This window comes from Neoarius graeffei, chromosome 1 (assembly GCF_027579695.1).
Source record: "Neoarius graeffei isolate fNeoGra1 chromosome 1, fNeoGra1.pri, whole genome shotgun sequence".
In the NCBI taxonomy this organism is placed as follows: domain Eukaryota; kingdom Metazoa; phylum Chordata; class Actinopteri; order Siluriformes; family Ariidae; genus Neoarius; species Neoarius graeffei.
Window position 1 is genome coordinate 117,071,161 of NC_083569.1, and position 19,968 is coordinate 117,091,128.

Here is a 19,968-nt window from a genome sequence, read left to right on the forward strand (position 1 = left end):
CGTGTCTTGCTGTGAGATTGGAGAGTTCTAAATTCAACTTCAGCAAACTCACAGTACTCCTTCAGACTCTCTGTGCGCACAGTGTAGATGTGGAAATGTTGATAAATTTTGAAAATGATGTGCTCAATGTCAACATCCAGTGTGTCTGCTCCATGGTGAACACAGTTGTTCAGAATATGTGCTGGACAGCCTACACCAATAAGAGCCGTGTTCTGCAAGGACTTTTTTAAATTGGCAAACATATTCTTCCCATCCTCATTACGCCGGATTCCTCTAAACAATGTATTGCAGTTGTCACCAGTAAACCAGTCCCCCCAGGATTTTGCGGGCCTTTTTTGTGATTGTTGTGGGCTAAAATGTCTGATGTTGCGGGGGTTTTTCCAAAAAATTGCGATGAAAGTTGTGGTGTTTTTTAGGATTTTGTTGCAATTACATTGCGGGAGGAAGTGAAAGTTGCGAGAAATTATTGCGATTTTCTCTTTTTGTGATTAAAATTGAGTGATATGTTAAATATTAAGTTATTACGGATAGATACCCCCAAGGATCCCCGAGAGAGGGGGGCAGAATGAGGATCCTATTTGGACAGACCAAAGAATAACTGACCTTGGAAATGGAAGCACGACTATGAGTGCAGTTTGCACTTGTGGCAAAGTGTGCAAGAACCCACGTGGCCTGAGGATCCACCAGGCCAAGATGAGATGTGTGCAGATGGGGCAGGTGCCACAGTGCTCAGGGAATAACCCTGGTGAGACGCAGGAGGAGCATGGCCCAGAGTCAACCCACAGTGCCAAGAACCTCCAGGTGACACGAGCACCAAAGCCACACAGACCATCAGAACACTGTTGGGTCAAGTGGCCACAAGCCAACAAGGAGAAGGAGTGGCTCCAGTTTGATGAAGATGCCAATAACATCTTGGATGGCATGGCTAAGGGTGATGTTGACCGGTGCCTCCAGTCCATGACCACCATCATCATGAGCCTAGCAGCCGAGAGGTTTGGATTGGAAGAGAAGAAAACAGAGAAACTTCCCTACACCAAGAACAATCGGGCGAAGAAGATTCACCAGCTTAGGCAAGAACTGAAGAGCCTGAGGCAGCAGTTCAAGGAGGCAAGTGAGGAGGAGAGGGGACCTCTGTCAGAGCTACACAGCATCCTACGCAGGAAGCTCATGACCTTGAGGAGGGCTGAATGGCACAGGAGGAGGAGAAAAGAGAGAGCCAGGAAGCGAACTGCCTTTCTAGCAAATCCATTTGGATTTACAAAACAGCTGCTGGGGCAGAAGTGCAGTGGCAAGCTGAACTGTTCTAAAGGTGACATTGACGAATACCTCTCCACCACCTTAAGTGATGCACTCAGGGAGCAAGATCTGGGTAACTGCAAGCTCCTAATTGACCCTTCTGTACCAGTACTGGACTTTGATGGAAAGGAGCCCAGTTGGAAGGAGATCCAGGAGGTGGTCAAGAAGGCAAGAACAAGCTCAGCTCCAGGACCTAGCGGGGTGCCTTATAGGGTTTATAAGAACTGCCCAAGGTTACTCCACAGGCTCTGGAGGAGCCTGAAGGTGATATGGAGGAGGGGAAGGGTCGCTGAACGGTGGAGGTTTGCTGAAGGAGTGTGGATTCCGAAGGAGGAAGAGTCAAAGAACATCGACCAGTTTAGAACCATCTCCCTGCTCAGTGTTGAAGGAAAGATATTCTTCAGCATTGTTGCAAGGCGCCTAATGGACTACCTCCTAAAGAACGACTATATCGACACCTCAGTTCAAAAAGGAGGGATCCCCAAGGTATCAGGGTGCCTGGAGCATACAGGTGTGGTTACCCAGCTGATCAGAGAAGCAAGAGAGAACAGAGGTGATCTAGTTGTGCTGTGGCTGGACCTCACAAACGCCTACGGATCCATACCACACAAGCTGGTGGAAGAGGCACTGCGGCGGCACTATATTCCAGATAAGTTCAAGAACCTCATTCTTGACTACTACAATGGCTTCAGTACAGGGGCATCAGAAGCATATGTGGGGGGGACACACTGGCGGGGGGTCCTCCACCAGAAAATTTTTAATTAATTAGATGCCATTTCCTGCATTCTGGTGTATTTTTAACAGGTTGTTAAACACCTAATTTTACCTACAAAAGTCACTTAATTCAATGACTATTTTAGAGACTCAACAATAAGTCCTCATTCAACTAGTCCATATATTCATCAGCCTGTTTTTAAACCCACCGCTACGCCTAAGATAATGAGATGAATGTGACACAATTTATCACCAACAATGACTTTATGGGTGCATTTTACTTTTTATTTTGTGTTTTCTATTTAGTTTTAGATGTAACACAACATGCCACTGGGCCAAGCAATAGTGACACTCAACTGTATGTTTAAAAATAAGAATATTCATAATCTCACACAATGACAGGCATGACATGGTATCATGCAAACTTCATAACACAAAATCACACTGGGTCAAGCAACGGTGACGCATAAAAAATAACTTCACACAATGAACAGGTGCAATTTTGTTCACCACCAACAGTGACTTTAGTGGGTGCATTTTACTTTTTTCCGATTTAGCGATACTCATAACAAAAATGGCATGGCATCATGCAGTCTTCATAACATAAAATTACACTGGGTCAAGCAATGACACATAAAAGAGAACTTCACACAATGAACAAGTGCAGTTTTGTCAACCTACATGCAATGGTGGTACTACAGTAGCATTTACAGATTAGTATAACAAATAGATTTATAGATATAACTCCTTATATTGGTGCCACCACAATTTCTACCACTTCATAACTTTTATCCCCATTTCCTTCACAATCCACCTGGAATAACATCCATCTCTCTCCATCGCTTTCCTCTCTACTATTCCTTCCCCATACACTGATTTCCCATGTTACTTTCCAGAAAACTGGCAAAGACCAGACAAAACAAGGAATCAATAAATATCATCAGAGCAGACTTGACATAATTCTTGGCATTATAGTAAGGCAGGCCTACTGGGTTTGAATTAAATGATAGCTAACGTTAAGCTAGCTGATACATCTAACATTGACTAGCCAGCTAACTGCACTAACATTTCCATTGGGACAAAAAAACCTGTCCTGTGGGGAAATTTTGACTGACTTTCTGCTTCTTTGTAAAGAATGTCCTTATGTCCATTGTGTCTGGGGAGGAGCAAATACTGCAAACAATTCATCATCAACCAAGAATACCCCATTAGGCTAAGCTTATTTCACTGTTTAGTTGAATATTAATTTAACGTGTCCTAGGGTTAATTTTGAGGGCATATAACAAAAGAATAAGGTTTTAGCAAAAGCTAGACATTGTGAGGTTGCAATGGGGCTGACGTCACCTCCTCCACTTTCCAGCAGCTGCACCAACATTTCTCTGCTCGCGCTGAGATTCACTTCACTCGCGCGCGGTGAGCTGTTGTAGGGAACGCCCGGAAAACCCGGAGTGGATTTTCAGTGGTCTGTGTATTCTCTTATCGATCAAGTGGAATGGATTCTTTCACGAAGCAACAGAAACAGCGTTGGGTGAACTAATATTTTATGTTAAATGTGGGGGGGTCCAAACGAAGAATTATGAAATGTGAGGGGGACATGTCCCCTTCACATTCAATGGTGGCGACGCCCATGCTTCAGTATGAGGGTTTCTTCAGGGGCCATAACATCAGACTGGCATAAGATCGAGAAGGGAATCATTACAGGGTGTACTATCTCAGTGATTCTTTTTGCACTAGCCATGAATATGCTGGTAAAGTCAGCCGAGTTTCAGTGCAGAAGGCCCTTCTCCAGTCAGGCATCAGACAGCCACCAATCAGGGCCTTCATGGATGACCTGACTGTAACTACACCACACGTGACAGGGAGCAGGTGGATCTTGAAGGGTTTGGAGGAAGTGTTCACCTGGGCCCATATGACCTTTAAGCCACAAAAATCCAGATGCCTTGTGCTGAAGAAGGGGAAGGTCATGGACAAGTTCCAGTTCATGCTGGGCAGTGCCCAGATTCCACCCATCACAGAGAAACCTGTGAAGAGCCTGGGGAAGGTTTTCGACTGCAGCCTGAGAGACACTGCAGCCATTCAATCAACCAACCAAGAGTTGGAAGCATGGTTGACCGCAGTGGACAAATCGGGCCTACCAGGCAAGTTTAAGGCTTGGATTTACCAACATGGCATCCTTCCAAGGATTATGTGGCCCCTCATGATCTATGTGGTTCAATTTCTACGATCAAGAGCTTTGAGAGGAGAGTCAGCAGGTTCCTGCGGAAGTGGTTGGGCCTTCCTCGGAGTCTGAGCAGCATCGCCCTGTATGGCCATAACAACGTGCTGAAACTCCCAACTAGCAGCCTGTTGGAAGAGTTTAAAGTGAGCCATACAAGGGAGGTGTTGCAGTACCGAGAGTCAAAGGACCCAAAGGTCTCTCAGGCCGCCATTGAAGTTAGGACGGGGCAGAAGTGGAGAGCTTCAGATGCTGTGGAGGTGGCTGAATCATGGCTACGATACAGGACACTGGTCGGGACAGTGGCTCGAGGTAGAGAAGGCCTCGGCAGCAATGTAACACCTCGCTTCGACCAGGTAAAGGGAGAGGACAAGAGAGCACTGGTTCAGAAAGAGGTGCGGGCATTCATCGAAGAGGAACGAGCCAGCAAGATGGTGGGGATGCGGCAGCAGGGAGCCTGGACTCGATGGGAGCATGCACTAGACCTTAAAGTCTCCTGGAATGAGCTGTGGAGAGCAGAGCCCCAGTGCATTCGGTTCCTAATCCAGGGTGTCTATGATGTGTTACCAAGCCCATCAAACCTGTTCAGCTGGGGGAAGGTAGAGTCACCAGCCTGCGCCCTGTGCCAGAAAAGGGGGACACTGGAGCACATCCTTAGCAGCTGCCCAAGAGCTTTGGGTGAGGGACGCTACTGCTGGCGCCATGACCAAGTGCTAAGGGTGATTGCGAATACCATCTGCAACGGAATCAACCAGTGCAAGTGCCTCCGCCCTGCAAAGCAGACCATCGCTTTTGTGAGAGCCGGGGAGAAACCACTAGCTGTGGCCAGGACCAAGTATTCTGGTTTGTTGGCAACAGCTCAAGACTGGGAGTTGAGAGCTGACTTGGGAAGGCAACTTAAGTTCCCGGAAAAGGTAGTCACAACAACGATAAGACCAGATTTAGTCCTCACCTCAGAAACCATCAAACAGGTGGTCTTCTTGGAGCTTACTGTCCCGTGGGAGGAGCGCATTGAGGAAGCTAATTAGAGGAAGAGAGCTAAGTATGCTCAGCTAGTGGAGGAGTGCCACCACAATGGGTGGGGGACAAGATGTGAACCCATTGAGGTTGGATGTAGAGGGTTTGCAGGCCAGTCCCTCTGTAGGACTTATAACATGCTGGGCATCACAGGGGCAAAGAGGCAAAGGGCCATAAAGGAAGCCACTGAGGCATCTGAAGTTGCCTCACGGTGGCTGTGGATCAAAAGAGGAGATCCGTGGGCAGGGTAGCGCTACCTGGACACAAGCTGGGGCTTGATCACCCCTGGCTGGGTCACTTGGGTGAGGGTGCATGATGTTTGAAAGACCCAAAACACTCAAAGACCCCAGTTAACATCACTGAAGATGTGTCCAGGTTGTATCACTTGCTGATGTATGTTATAAGGTAAGCAAGTTACTGAAAAAGTATCAATTAAAAAAACAAAGACACTGAGAAATGGTCCTATAAACAACTTTACCAATATAAAAGATTACCAGGACTACAAAAATGCAGAAAAATAGGCTTTACTTATCCAAATGCACCTGTTGGTTCAAAAGTTAAAGTGCAGAGAACCTCACAGCACAACATGAAGTTACCTTAAAATATAATATAAATGCCTCAGCTTTCATGTAAGAAAAAAAAAACTACTAATACTAGTACTGTGTGCAGGCAGTCTCTCCTGAAGACTAAATTAAACAATTATAAACTAATAAAATAAATGGCTCAGGCTTCATAGAAGAAAAAAAACCAAACAATTTGAACAGAATCTCACAGTATGATGCTGAAGCTGCCTAAACAATGGAAAATAAAATACCATTTTGGCAAAAATGTTGGCATCCATTAATTTCTTGTATTAAGTAAAAAAATAAAGTGCACACAGTCCTTCACTGTAAACATAACACACTTTCAGTAACAGAATTTAAGCCTATATAAAACACTGACTCGCACATGCTGCTTCTCTTGAACGGAAACACAGAAGTTAGGTGGAAGGTAGTTTGTCGACGTCACCTCAAGACGACGCCAACGATTGGTCAAATTTACGGGAAAGTTGCGGTGATTGGATATAGTAGCAACACCGCCCTGAATTCGCGGGAATTGGTTGAATTTGCAAATTGCAACATGGTGAAATCCTGGAAGGTCTTTTCCGTGTGTCTTATGTACTGTGCAATAGTGTCAGCTGATTCATTTGGGGTGCTTTTAATTTCAAGTAATTTACTTTGCACACCACCGTTCTTCCAATCAAAATACTGAAGGAGCAGAGGGAATATTTTCATTGCTAAAGACACCCAGGGCCGCGTTAACCCTTGCCGAGGCTCTGGGCAGACACACCCCCGCCTGTTGTCAACTGCGCTCAGCAAATTCACCCCCTCAGATGTGCCTGTCTAACTAGACGCAGAAACTTAAATAATGACAGTGGCACAATTAGAAATACTAGTGAACGATAAAACTTTATATCCATCAACATCTATTTAATCAAGAAAAAGCAATGGTGAAATAGGCAATTGCATGGTGAAAAAATCCATCAGACATCACGGTTAACAAGTCTGGTTAACTAAAGTTTAGCCTCAAGAAGCCTTTGAATGAGTGAGTCAATGAACAACATGTCAAGAACATAACCTAGGCCTACAACAGTTTCTTTAGTATTCAGAACAAGAACATTCATTTGGTATATAACTGTTCATTTTCATTTTGGAATCCAGGCGACTTTTAACTTGTGAAAACAAAGAGCGATAACAAAGAAAGAAAAATATCTTGCTTCTCAGAAATAAATCTCAAAATGTTAGGCTATGTGAAACATTTCATCCTTTCACACATGTAATGTCCCAAACAGCAGTGGCACACAGCTTTGCGCATTCAGTATGACAGCCATGGGTCAACTTACAAGGGCACTTTCCTACTTTTCTGGAAAGCGAAGTCATTAATTAAATCATTGAACTAAAGCTGGCGTAGCGTGTAAAGCACTGGCGGCTCGTTAATAGGGGCGATTTGGGCGACGCACTCCCAAACAGGGAGGGAGATTTTTTTTTTTTATCTACTCCTACTACCAGCAGTAATGTCATTGTCCAATCAGGCTAAGGTCGCGCCTGGTGTAGCCACGCCCTTTTGGGGCGATTTCTGTCAGGTTCAGATTTGCCCCAAAATCTCCCATTGACACTAATGGTACGTACGTTTTTTTCGAAAATCCTGCTCCCAATGCATTTTCTATTGGGTTTTATGTGCGCGCACAAGCAGCGTGCTTACGTCATACGCCTGTTGCGCCGCACAAGTGTTGCCAGATTGGTTTTAAGTGCATTTTGGCGGGTTTTGAACATAATTTTGGGCTGGAAAACGCAACTTGCGTGGGAAGATGGCGGCGAGTGTTGAGTGCAACAATACGATAGCATCTCTGAAAGAAGTTCCCTTTAGTCATCGTACAAATGAGGAGAAAAAGGCAATCAAACAGCTAGGACCTCCTAGACCGAATTTAAACATCAAGCAAGTGTCTACGAAGGGGGAGAAGACCTACTCAAGAGGTTTTAACAAGAACTGGTGCCACCGGAAAACTTGGCTAGCTGGCTGTGATGTAGTCAATGCTCGTTTTTGCTACCCTTGCGCTCTCTTCCACCCTGGAAGTAGCACAGCAGACGGTACAGTGATATCTGATATTTGAATTTACTAGGCAAAAGTTGTTTTTGTGTGTGTGTTACCAATGGCAGTTTAACATTGCCATGCTTGGAATATTTCAGTAGCCTCAAGTTCTCTCTGACTTGGTGTAAATTAAGCATATTTTCAGTTTTTATATATTGTACAGTATGTGTTCATTGGAGCCAGCAGCACCTTTTTTCCAACTTGTTAAGCCAAGTTGCACTGACTACAAAACCTTGTGTAACCTTGTGTGTATATAGCTAAATAACTAAAGCCTTTTGTGTTCATTGACATGCTTGTAATACTTTAAATTTCCTTTTAACCCTTGTAACGTGTTCGGGTCTGTGGGACCCGTTTTCAGTTTTCATCTTTAAAAAAAATACATAAAGAATTGTTTTTTCACACTGAGATTCACTGGCTTTGGCTCATTTTGTGCAAGGAACATGAATCAGACAAAAAAAATCATTGACCCCCCCCCCCCCCCCCCCCCCCCCTTGCTTCCACCCCCTTCACATTTGTATTACATAGAGGGTGTTCGGGTCTACTGGACCCGGGCTATTGAAAGTATGGAAATCATAGCTCTTGTGCCCCTCTCATTTCCCTATTCTCGTCTTTGGCCCTCTCTCTCTCTCTCTCTCTCTCTCTCTCTGTGAGTGTGCATATGTGTGTGTTTGTGAGTGACTGACTGTGAGAGAGAGAGAGACAAAGAGAGATGGGCCCTTGGTGGGAACCACCAGTGCAGTGCTGTTCCCACACAGGTTTGCAAGATTGTGACTGTCAACAAAAGGAAGCGCTGTGCAGTGTGTGGACCCCAGATGGATAGAAAAACCCAATATATATGCACCAAGTGTCAGAAGTATATCTGCAATACACATACAGTGAAAATCTGCCCCTCATGTGTGTCCTAATCTGTTCTGGATCTGTTTGCATTCAAGTGCTGTTCAGAGAGATGTTGTGTAAACTGACATGCATAGGTTAAATTTCTGTTGAATCTCAAATAAATAACTGTTGGAAGAACTTGTTTGATTTATACATTTTGGATCATTACCCAGTTATGGTTGTTATATGATGCATTTCCTTATTTTCTTCCATTTTAATAAAAAAAAAAAAAAAAAAACGAGTGGCATTTTCTTTTAAAAATGTAAATTAATAAAGGTAAAGGGGAATAAATAAGACATATGTTCTTAATACTACTTGCAAATTGCATGAATGAAACAGTTGCTGAGTATTTTAACAAAAAAGGTTTGAATATATGGTGATGTTAAAGTCCTAAAGTGCAATGGGTCCACCAGACCCGGGAGCACTCCCTGTGTAACAAAAACACAAACACATTACAAGGGTTAAGGCATGGCTTTCTGGAGGAATTCTTGGGGAAAAAAACCTGCAGAATTTATTTAGAATTATTTGTTGTTAAAATGGTGCAATTCCATATAAAAAAAACCACATAATTAAGCTGCACATATTTGTTTGATGGTTATGCTTTTCTTCATCTTTTTCAAAACTTAAATAAACACTTGTTTTGGATTTATATCCTGCCACTTTAATTGCATTCTTTAGAATTGAAGAAATTAGAATATGTTTATAATTAAGAATTTGTGTCTACTTATTATAGAATACTGGAATAATATGAGAAAATAAATGAGTAATGTAATATTAATTGATTGTGATGCCAAATGTTTTGCTTTGAAGGCTTCACAATGAATCTTCCTTAGTTTTAGCCTGGCAAGCCAGACTAAGGCCCAATCCCAATTCTAATTTCTACCCCTACCCCTCCGCCTTCCCCTTGGCCCTTCCCCTTGAAACTGAGCTACAAGGGATAGGGCTTGAAATTCAACCCTTACGTATTGGGATAGCCCTTCAACGATCGCATACGTCATCGCGTACCTCCGTCAGCGTTTACGTTAGCAAAACGCGACCAAATGCGTCATTGGCTGCGACCAGCCACTACAGTCAGAGCCAGAGGCAGAAATCTCTGCTGGCAGGGTGTGATTTGTTAACTAACACCACTGAATGGGATATCTTTGGCGCTTCGTGCACCACATCCGACAGAATGAGGTGTCAGAACACTCATGTAAACAATAAAAGCGAGAATAACAGAACAAAACATACGCAGTAAAGCAACCGAAAACAATACTCACTCCCAAAGCTTTATAGCAGCAGCTTGGATTTCAGAAATCGCTGCTCATTCTCGGCTCGAAAGCGAATCAAGCGGCGTGTTTCCTCTGGATAACAACTTAAAACACGTAAATAATGGAGAAAATACATTTATGACAATCTTTCGCCGCGGGAACCGCCATCTTTCTGAAATCCGCATGAAATCTCGCTGAAATCCGCATGGCATTGTGGGAAATCACTCAAACCCCTTCGTTCGGAGTCAGCTCCAGGAAAATCTCCGTTTGGAGGGGTACAGAAGCCCTCCCCCTCCCCCTACCCCTCCGCGTTAACTGGGATTGGGATACCCCTACCCCTTCACGTGAACGCGCAAAATGGAGGGGAAGGGCTAAGGGGTTGGTCCAAGGGGTGAAATGGGATTCGGCCTAAATGTGAATATCTGCCACTCGTAGGCAAAAATATTTTTGGCCACTAGGCGGGTGGGTCTAGTTTACTAGGCTACCTTAGTTTGCCACCTTTAACTTGTTTAGTGTTGCCACCTAGTGGAGAGAAGAGATATTGTCTATATTGATATCTGAATTTACCAGGCAAAAACAAGTTCGGCCAATTGATTTGCTACCTAGGTCAATTTACTTCAGTCCTGTGGACATTTACGGTCCGTGTAGACATAACGGGGGAAAATTGCCCCCCCTGAAAAAAAATTCAGGAGCCGCCACTGGTGTGAAGACATGGTGGACAGTGATCATATTGACAATGACGGGTGATTTATGCAATGGGACAAGGTGGGCTTCCTTAAGCCTAGATCACAACTGGATGTACGATTTTTTGGCCATGTGATTTTTGGCGTTTCCCAAATCGCTGAGTTTTTTTTTTGTTCGTGGAGAAAGACGCACGTTGGCCGTAAGTTTGTCTTGCAACCTGAAAAAAAACACAAGCGCCCGTAGAGTTTGTTTGACATGACAAAGAACCTCTGCGGCCGGTCTGCGGCCAGTCTACGGCTCGAAAATCAGCACGTCACACGCGCGCCCTCCATGCGTTTCTTGCGTTTTTTGCACATAGACCGGCCATAGAAGCACGTATGGCTGGTTGTGACTGAGGCTTTACGGGTGGCGAAATGCATCAAAAATGTTATCGATATGATAAAAACTTCTGAAAATATCGTTTCATATTTTCCGATCTCGCTACCACCGAGGCCCCCTAGTGGCCGAGGCCCTGGGCAGCTGCCCATGAAGCCCATTAGGATAACGCGTCCTTGAAGACACGCAAGTGCCTGCTTTACACGTCAGACACTCAGCTTCATATGGATCGCTACTGAGGTGTACACTGACCAATTAAATGATTCGCCCACAGAAAAGGCTATCGACCAATGACGGTAGCTCGACAGCCAGACCATACGCCCCGCCCCCTACTCACTTCCACTCAAAGCAAAGCAAACAGAGCTAAGTAGGCGGAGGGCGTGGCTAGTTTGTGAGCAACACAGAGAAACGCAATGGAAATTCCGGTGTTAACCCTTTGATGCAAAACATATGCACACCCCTTCTAATGCACAACCCGCATTCATTTTCCAGGTTATTTCATGCTGACTGAGTTTTTCTTTGCTCTGTCTTTTGAAATCAATTTATTTTATGATTGAATATTCCAAGTATTCTTTAAATATCTTGTTTTTAATGACCACAAATCATTAATTTAATTTTTTCTTTCCTACTTTATGAACAAAAATACTTTTAATATTACTACACATGGGTCATCCAAGTGTGATTTAAAATTAAATGTCTTAATACTACAATAATAATTTGTTTCAAGTAATTACTTTAGCAGTGAATGGGGCCAGTTATTTATTTATTAACTATGGGTTGTTTTACAATCATGGTACGCAAGCTAAAAATCACATTTAACACTTATTATCTTCAATATCAAAAGGCTTGACTAAATAAACTTGGTTGTTTATTGTAGCCCTGTGATAGCTCTATTTACCATGCAAAAAAAAAAAATTGGTGATAAGGTTATTTTTGGTGAATGTATGGCAATATATGTCATCTCATCTCATTATCTCTAGCCGCTTTATCCTTTTCTACAGGGTCGCAGGCAAGCTGGAGCCCATCCCAGCTGACTACGGGCGAAAGGCGGGGTACACCCCGGACAAGTCGCCAGGTCATCACAGGGCCGACACATAGACACAGACAACCATTCACACTCACATTCACACCTACGGTCAATTTAGAGTCACCAGTTAACCTAACTTGCATGTCTTTGGACTGTGGGGGAAACCAGAGCACCCGGAGGAAACCCACGCGGACACGGGGAGAACATGCAAACTCCGCACAGAAAGGCCCTCGCCGGCCACGGGGCTCGAACCCGGACCTTCTTGCTGTGAGGCGACAGCGCTAACCACTACACCACTGTGCCACCCCAATATATGTCATATTTAGCAAAATTACTCATGTCATTTAGAAAAAGTGTTTTTTTGACCACAGGTAGCTCCAAAAAGGATGCACTTAAATCATTCTTTATACCATAAAACAAATATTTGGTTCCATATCATTGGAAACATAGTTAAGTTTTAATGTTGAATGCCAGTAAGTTTTCAGACTATTTTGATCAAATTGGTATGTAATTGTGTCAAAAAAATGCCCTCTCCGACACAGCTAATTTTTCAGTATAAAATAACATATCTAAAATGATTATTTTCATCCTAAAATGTGGTCAAGATATTGGGACATAAATATTAGAGACAACTAACACAAAGCTTACAGCCTTATATTTAAAAGCACTATGGAAGTAGTGGATTCTGAATTGTCAAAAAAAATGTCCTCTCCGAGAATCACTTCATTTGTTTCTCCCAGCCCTGCTTAAAAGTTACACTTAATCTTACTATAATACAAACTATTACACATGCCTCTGTTCTTTAACTTGTCCTTCACTTAAAAACTGGTACAAGAACCAGTTTGAATCAATTTGAATTTTGGACCCCTGTGACACAAACTTTGTACCCTGATTGTAAAACAACCCCTATGTAGTTAGCTAAGCCGACTAGAATAAAATTAGCTAACTAAAGTAGAATATGTCAACGGCTAGGTAGCTAATAGTAATTACTTGTAACTTTCTGACAAGTAATCTACTCACTCTCAAGGTAACCTAAACATCATCAGTTTTTTTCTAAGGTAATGTTATAACAATTGAAAAACATTACTTACATGTATTAGATGGGCAAAGGGCGCTGTGCTGAGCTGTGAAATGTCTGACACAAGCACAATTCACAGTTCCCACCAAACGCTGGAGTAAATGCATGCGGGTCGTTTCTGACCCATGTGTGTAAACTTGATGTAGAATTACAAAAGCTGTGCTTGTTCATAACTTAAGAAAGGAAAAATAAAAATAATGATTTGTGCTAAACAAAAACAAGATATTCACTGCATATTTGGAAGAGTAAATGACAAAATGAATTTATTTCAAAATTATATCATATAATCACTCAGCCATACATGAAATAACCTGGAAAATGAATGCAGGTCGTTTTTGACCCATGTTGTGCATTAGAAGGGTAGTGATACAAAAAGGGTTTTTATTCAAAAAGTAAGAAAGGAAAAAATAAATAAGGATGTATGATGATCAAAAACAAGTTAATTGAGGAATACCTTGAATATTGAATGATGGAATTAATTTATTGCAAAGATATAGAAGATAAAAACTCAGCCGGGTCACTTTTGACCCATATTTTGCATCAAAGGGTTAAGCATGCTTGAGGGCTTTAGAACAAAATCCTGGACATTTTTTTAGGTCTGAAAAAGAGTACATGTCCGGGCAAAAGAGGAAGTCTGGTCACTATGATTGCAGTATTTCTAGGAACAAGCTAGCTAGCTAATGGTGATAAGTGGTATATCATTCAAGTTTTTGAGGAGGAAAATATAAATTTGATGCTATATGCTTATGTCTGTGCTGACTGATCTAAAGCAAATACTTGTATGTACAATATAACTCATTTTAAAGGAAGAAGTGTTAAATTGTTTACTGTTGATTCTGTGCCATGTTGATTTGATGAACTCGGGCTTGAGGAGCATCCTGCGTTCCCAAGTCGGAATTCCTAGTTAAGGGAGAAGTTTCTTTGGGTTTTCCACCTGTGCTGCCAAGCTGGCTACATTAAATTTCCTTGGACAGAACTGTGCTTCCGGTGGTGTAGTGGTTAGCGCTGTCGCCTCACAGCAAGAAGGTCCTGGGTTCGAGCCCCGGGGCCGGCGAGGGCCTTTCTGTGTGGAGTTTGCATGTTCTCCCCGTGTCCGCGTGGGTTTCCTCCGGGTGCTCCGGTTTCCCCCACAGTCCAAAGACATGCAGGTTAGGTTAACTGGTGACTCTAAATTGACCATAGGTGTGAATGAGAGTGTGAATGGTTGTCTGTGTCTATGTGTCAGCCCTGTGATGACCTGGCAACTTGTCCAGGGTGTACCCCGCCTTTCGCCCATAGTCAGCTGGGATAGGCTCCAGCTTGCCTGCGACCCTGTAGAAGGATAAAGCGGCTAGAGATAATGAGATGAGATGAATGAGATGAGAACTGTGCTTCCAGATTTCCCCCTAATTTAGTTATGACTAGTTCTCACCCACCAGACAGCTTCTCCCCATCACAAGACAGCTACCAACCAGGGCTGGGCAAACGCTATCGCTTGCTTCCTCCAAAGCATGTGAAATCAACCGACTATATTTTTGAACTGCTGCTCATGCAGTGTCAGGGTGGAGTAACACACTCAGAGGAGAGCACTATCCACCCACTATGCATGAGCTCACAGACACCCATGATTGGCTAATGTCACTTGTGATTGACAGGGAGAGAGAGTATTGTTGCACCAATTGCGAACCCTGTGCTTTTTTTTTAACAATGTAATATAGTAGCCTATCAAAGCAGAAAGGAGGTTGAGCTGGATTTGGAGAGATGGAGGTATGCATTGGAACGAAGAGGAATGAAGGTGAGCAGTAGCAAAACAGAATACATGTGCATCAATGAGAATGGGGATGAGAGTGTAGTGAAGATGCAAGGAGTAGACAAAGAAAGTTGGTGAATTCAAGTACCTGGGGTCAACTGTGCAGGAAAATGGGGGCTGTGATAGTGAGGTGAGAAAGAGAGTGCAGGCAGGGTGGAGCAGTTGGAGAAGGATTTCGGGAGTCATTTGTGATAGGAAAGTCCCAGCAAAAGTGAAAGGTAAGTTGTATAAGACAGTAGTGAGACCAGCTATGATGTATGGATTGGAGACCGTACCCTTAACGAAGAGACAGGAGGCAAAGTTGGAGGTGGCGGAGTTGAGGATGTTAAGTTTTGCGATGGGAGTGACAAGGTTGGACAGGATAAAGAACAAGCACATCAGAGGGACAGTACATGTGGAGAGCTTGGGAATTAAGCTAAGAGAGATGGTATGGGCACATCCTGAGAAGAGATGCAAAGCATGTTGGAAGGAGAATGTTGAGGATGGAGCTGCCAGGCACACAAAAACAAGGAAGGCCAAAGAGGAGATACATGGATATGGTGAGAGAGGACATGAAAGTGGCAGGTGTGGTAGAGAAAGATGCGGAAGACAGGGAGAAATGGAGACAAAAGATCTGCTGTGGAGACCCCTAATTGGGAGCAGCCAAAAGAAGAAGAAAGTTAACAACATCTGAATGGGACACTAATTGGCTGGCTATCCACCAAGCTAAATGAGGCCACTGCTACATTGTTTTGTCGCAAATGTGTCACTTGAGATATTTGTTTGGCATGCTTGCAACTGGTTTTGGCCAGTTTGCTTGCTAACTACTAGTTCCAGTTAAATCCCTGAAACTTATCTTTGTTTGCACATCTGCTGTTTTTATAAGGCTATCCTGATCAGTGATGTAATGCTTCATCACCCATTGACACACCCAGTTACACACAGACGACTTGGCTTCTTAAATCATATAGCTACTGTACACCCCACCCTTCGATCCCATCTTCCAATTATTTAGCTACAACACACTATTGAATGTGAATATATACTCAATGTTTGCCTTTCAATAAACTGAGGAACATCTCTGAACAGCTATGTTTACATCGGTGACTGTTGCTTCTGGGTCCGTGAGGCATAAATCTACATTCCTACCGTAGATCAGACTTTGCCAGTTCAACTTTCTTCAGTACAGACAGATCAAACCCTATCATGTTATATAATCAGTCCAATGGAATTAAGCTAACGTATCTCTGTGAACTTTGAAGAATTCTGTTCTTCATCCAACAGTTTTCAATGGGAAACAGTGCTAACTAGGCATACTAATCTTTGCTGTATTGATTGGCATGTTAAACCAGATAGACTGGCATACCCAGTAGCTACTACATGCGAGCTGACTTAGGCTACGTTTACATTACGTCGAATCAGCGGATCATCAGATTAACGTTCTTAAAACGATTCGCGTTTACACTAAAACCGTTAGCCGTGCACACAGCAACACCAATACGCGGATACGCTCGGCTCCGCAGGCATCCTGCGCTCCAAATCACTCCGCCCTGAACAGCGAGTGCCCTCTGGAGGGTGTGCACTCCAGCCCTGCGCAGCTCACAGAGCGCGCGAGTGAAGTGAACAAGCCACGATTCGGGACTGAGCCGCTGTGTGTGAGATCCCAGCGCATATCACTTATTACTTGCAAGTGGAAGGATGGCAAGCCTAAAGACAATCATAACTACACAATGGGCAGTATTTGCATCAGTATTTGCAGTATTTTCATACTTTTATACTCTTTAATGAAAGGTGATACAAGGCGGAAGTCTGCGCCGTTTTTCAGCAGTCGCGTCACATGACCAACGCCAGCGAATCAGGAAGGTGGATGTCACAGTGACGTTGTCCAATGAGACGCCAGCTAGAGCTCAGCACAGCGTATTCGCGTATTCTCAATGTTTACACAGCACCGGAGCTGATACGATCTAGATTGAATACGTGGACGCTGGCGGATTCCCGTTTCCCCGCTTTTTCAGGGGGGTTAATGTAAACGGACAGTGCATCCGCGAAGAAAACGAGACAGATACGGTCTAGTGTAAACGTAGCCTTAGTTGGTTAGTTAATTAACAAGCTATCTAAAGCCCTGGACCAGAGGTGGACAAAGTATCCAACTTCAAGACTCAAGTCAAAGTACAGATTCCACTGGTCAAATGTTACTCTGATACAAGTAAAAGTTGTACAGTCAAATTTTTACTTAAGTACTTGCTTTTAAAAATACTTAAGTATTAGAAGTACATTTTCTATCAGTGCATTGTTGTATTATTGCCACAACGTTTACAATACCGAATGCCTCTGAAGCAACCGACTGGATTTACTGACTAGCTTGTACAACCTGTCGAATAACCACCTTTAAACACCGATTTCTACATTGTTTATTTGACAAGATTATGCTAAAACATATTTCTGAAAGGACTTCAGATAAGTTAACGTTATTCATGTGTACAGAAAACTGAAACATGGGTTCTAGGTATGGCGATGGGTGTGTGTATTCCCCAGAAGAACCGCCTCCTTCCATTCTGCCATCAGCTGATCGTGTTTAATGCTGCTGAAAAACTGAACTTGATTTTAAACAAAACAGTCTATGGATGAATCATGACCCTAATGATTACTCCTGGTGTCACCTGCACCAAAAAAAATAATAATAAATTAAATCACACTCTAGAAAAGAAACATTCACTTTCAAAGCCACTTCATGGAAACAAGTAATGAGGACCTTGATAGAAATGTAGTGGCATGAAAAGTACAATATGTCTTTCAAATGTAGTGAAGTTAAAGTCATAAGTCTCCAAAAAAAAAAATACTCAAGTACAGATACTCAAAAAAGTGTACTTCATTCCTGTCCACCTCTGCCCCAGACACCAGCAGCCTGCATAACAAATGTGCTGCTAGCTCTTTTACTTACCTTTCTTCAGAAAGAAGATAGTTACCCTCTGAGGTCCTGTCTACTGGTCTTTACCTCTCTGCTTTTTCCCCTGCCATTTTTTGAAATCCATAGTGACTAGCATTTTTCTGTCATATATCCATCCATCCATTATCCGTAACCGCTAATCCTGGGCAGGGTCACTGGCAAGTGGAGCCTAGCCCAGCTGACTATAGGCGAGAGGCGGAGTACACCCTGGACAAGTCGCCAAGTCATCACAGGGCTGACATAGAGACAAACAACCATTCACACAGTCAATTTAGACACCAATTAGCCTAACTTGCATGTCTTTGGACTGTGGGGGAAACCGGAGCACCCAGTGGAAACCCACGCAGACATGGGGAGAACATGCAAACTCCACACAGAAAGGCCCCCAGGTTCAAACCCAGAACCTTCTTCCGGTGAGGCAACAGTGCTAACCACTTACACCACTGTGCTATCAGGGTCATATATTTTCTTGTAAACTGGTAATTCAGCTAGGCTCATTGGACTCAACCATTTTTGAGGGGGTTTTTTTTTGGGGGGAGGGGTTAAACTGGTTGGAAAATATGCTGATGAAACATATTTCAATACTGCAAAATTTTGTAGCAGTGCTTAACTATGCTTTTACTTGTTATACATACATTACTCATAGTAAGGGCTTATTGACTACTGGATTGGTTAGTACGGTTCACCCCCTCAGCAAACAACCCTGATTAGCAAGTACAAATTTTACTCTCAATTGTTTTATATGACCCTTGTTCTAGCCAGGGCTGGCTAGTATATAGTGCCTTGCAAAAGTATTCATACCCCTTGAACTTTTTCACATTTTCCACCTTACAACCACAAACTTAAAAGTTTTTTTATTGAGATTTTATGTGATAGACCAACAGAGTAGTACATAATTGTGAAGGGAAACAAAAATGATAAATGGTCTTCAAAATTTTAAACAAATAAAAATCTGAAAAATGTGGTGTGCATTAGTATTCAGCCCCCTGTCCTATGATACCTCTAAATACAATCCAGTGCAATCAATTACCTTCAGAAGTCATCTAATTAGTTAATAGAGTCCTACTGTATGTAATTTACTCTCAGCATAAATACACTTGTTCTGTGAAGGCCTCAGTGGTTTGTTAGAGAGCACTGAAGAACACACCAGACAGGTCAGGGATAAAGGTTCTGGAGAAGTTTAAAGCAGGGTTGTGTTATAAAAAAATATCCCAAGCTCTGAACATCTCAAGAAGCACTGTTCAATCCATCATTCAAAAATGGAAAAAGTATGGCACAACTGCAAACCTACCAAGACATGGCCATCCACCTAAACTGACAGAGCGAGCAAGGAGAGCACTGGTCAGAGAAGCAGCCAAGAGACCCATGATCACTCTGGAGGAGCTGCAGAAATTCACAGCTCAGGTGGGAGAATCTGTGCGCAGGACAACTATAAGTCATACACTCCACAAGTCTGGCCTTTTTGAAAGAGTGGCAAGAAGAAAGCCATTGTTGAAAGACAGGCATAAGAAGCCATGTAGGGGACACAGCAAACATGTAGAAGAAGGTGCTTTGGTCAGATGAGACCAAAGTTGAACTTTTTGGCCTAAACGCAAAGCGCTAGGTGTGGCAGAAAACTAACACTGCTCATCACCCTGCACACACCATCCCCACTGTGAAACATGGTGGTGGCAGCATCATGCTATGGGGATGCTTTTCTTCAGCAGGGACAGGGAAGCTGGTCAGAGTTGATGGGAAGATGGATGGAGCTAAATATAGGGCAATCCTGGAAGAAAACCTGTTGGAGGCTGCAAAAGACTTGAGACTGGGAAGGAGATTCACCTTCCAGCAAGACAATGACCCTAAACATACAGCCAGAGCTACAATGGAATGGTTTAGATCAAAGAATATTCCTGTGTTAGAATGGCCCGGTCAAAGTCCAGACCTAAATCCCATTGAGCATCTGTGGCAAGACTTGAAAATTGCTGTTCACAGATGCTCTCCATCCAATCTGGGTGAGCTTGAGCTATTTTGCAAAGAAGAATGGGCAAAAATTTCAGTGTCTAGATGTGCAAAGCTGGTAGAGACATACCACAAAAGACTTGTAGCTGTAA

At 43.2% G+C, this 19,968-nt stretch overlaps 1 pseudogene; it reads left to right on the top strand.

The window, feature by feature from the left end:
• The first annotated feature begins 957 nt into the window (after positions 1-957).
• LOC132886060 (uncharacterized) lies at positions 958-5,493 on the top strand (annotated as a pseudogene).
• Positions 5,494-19,968: the final 14,475 nt, after the last annotated feature.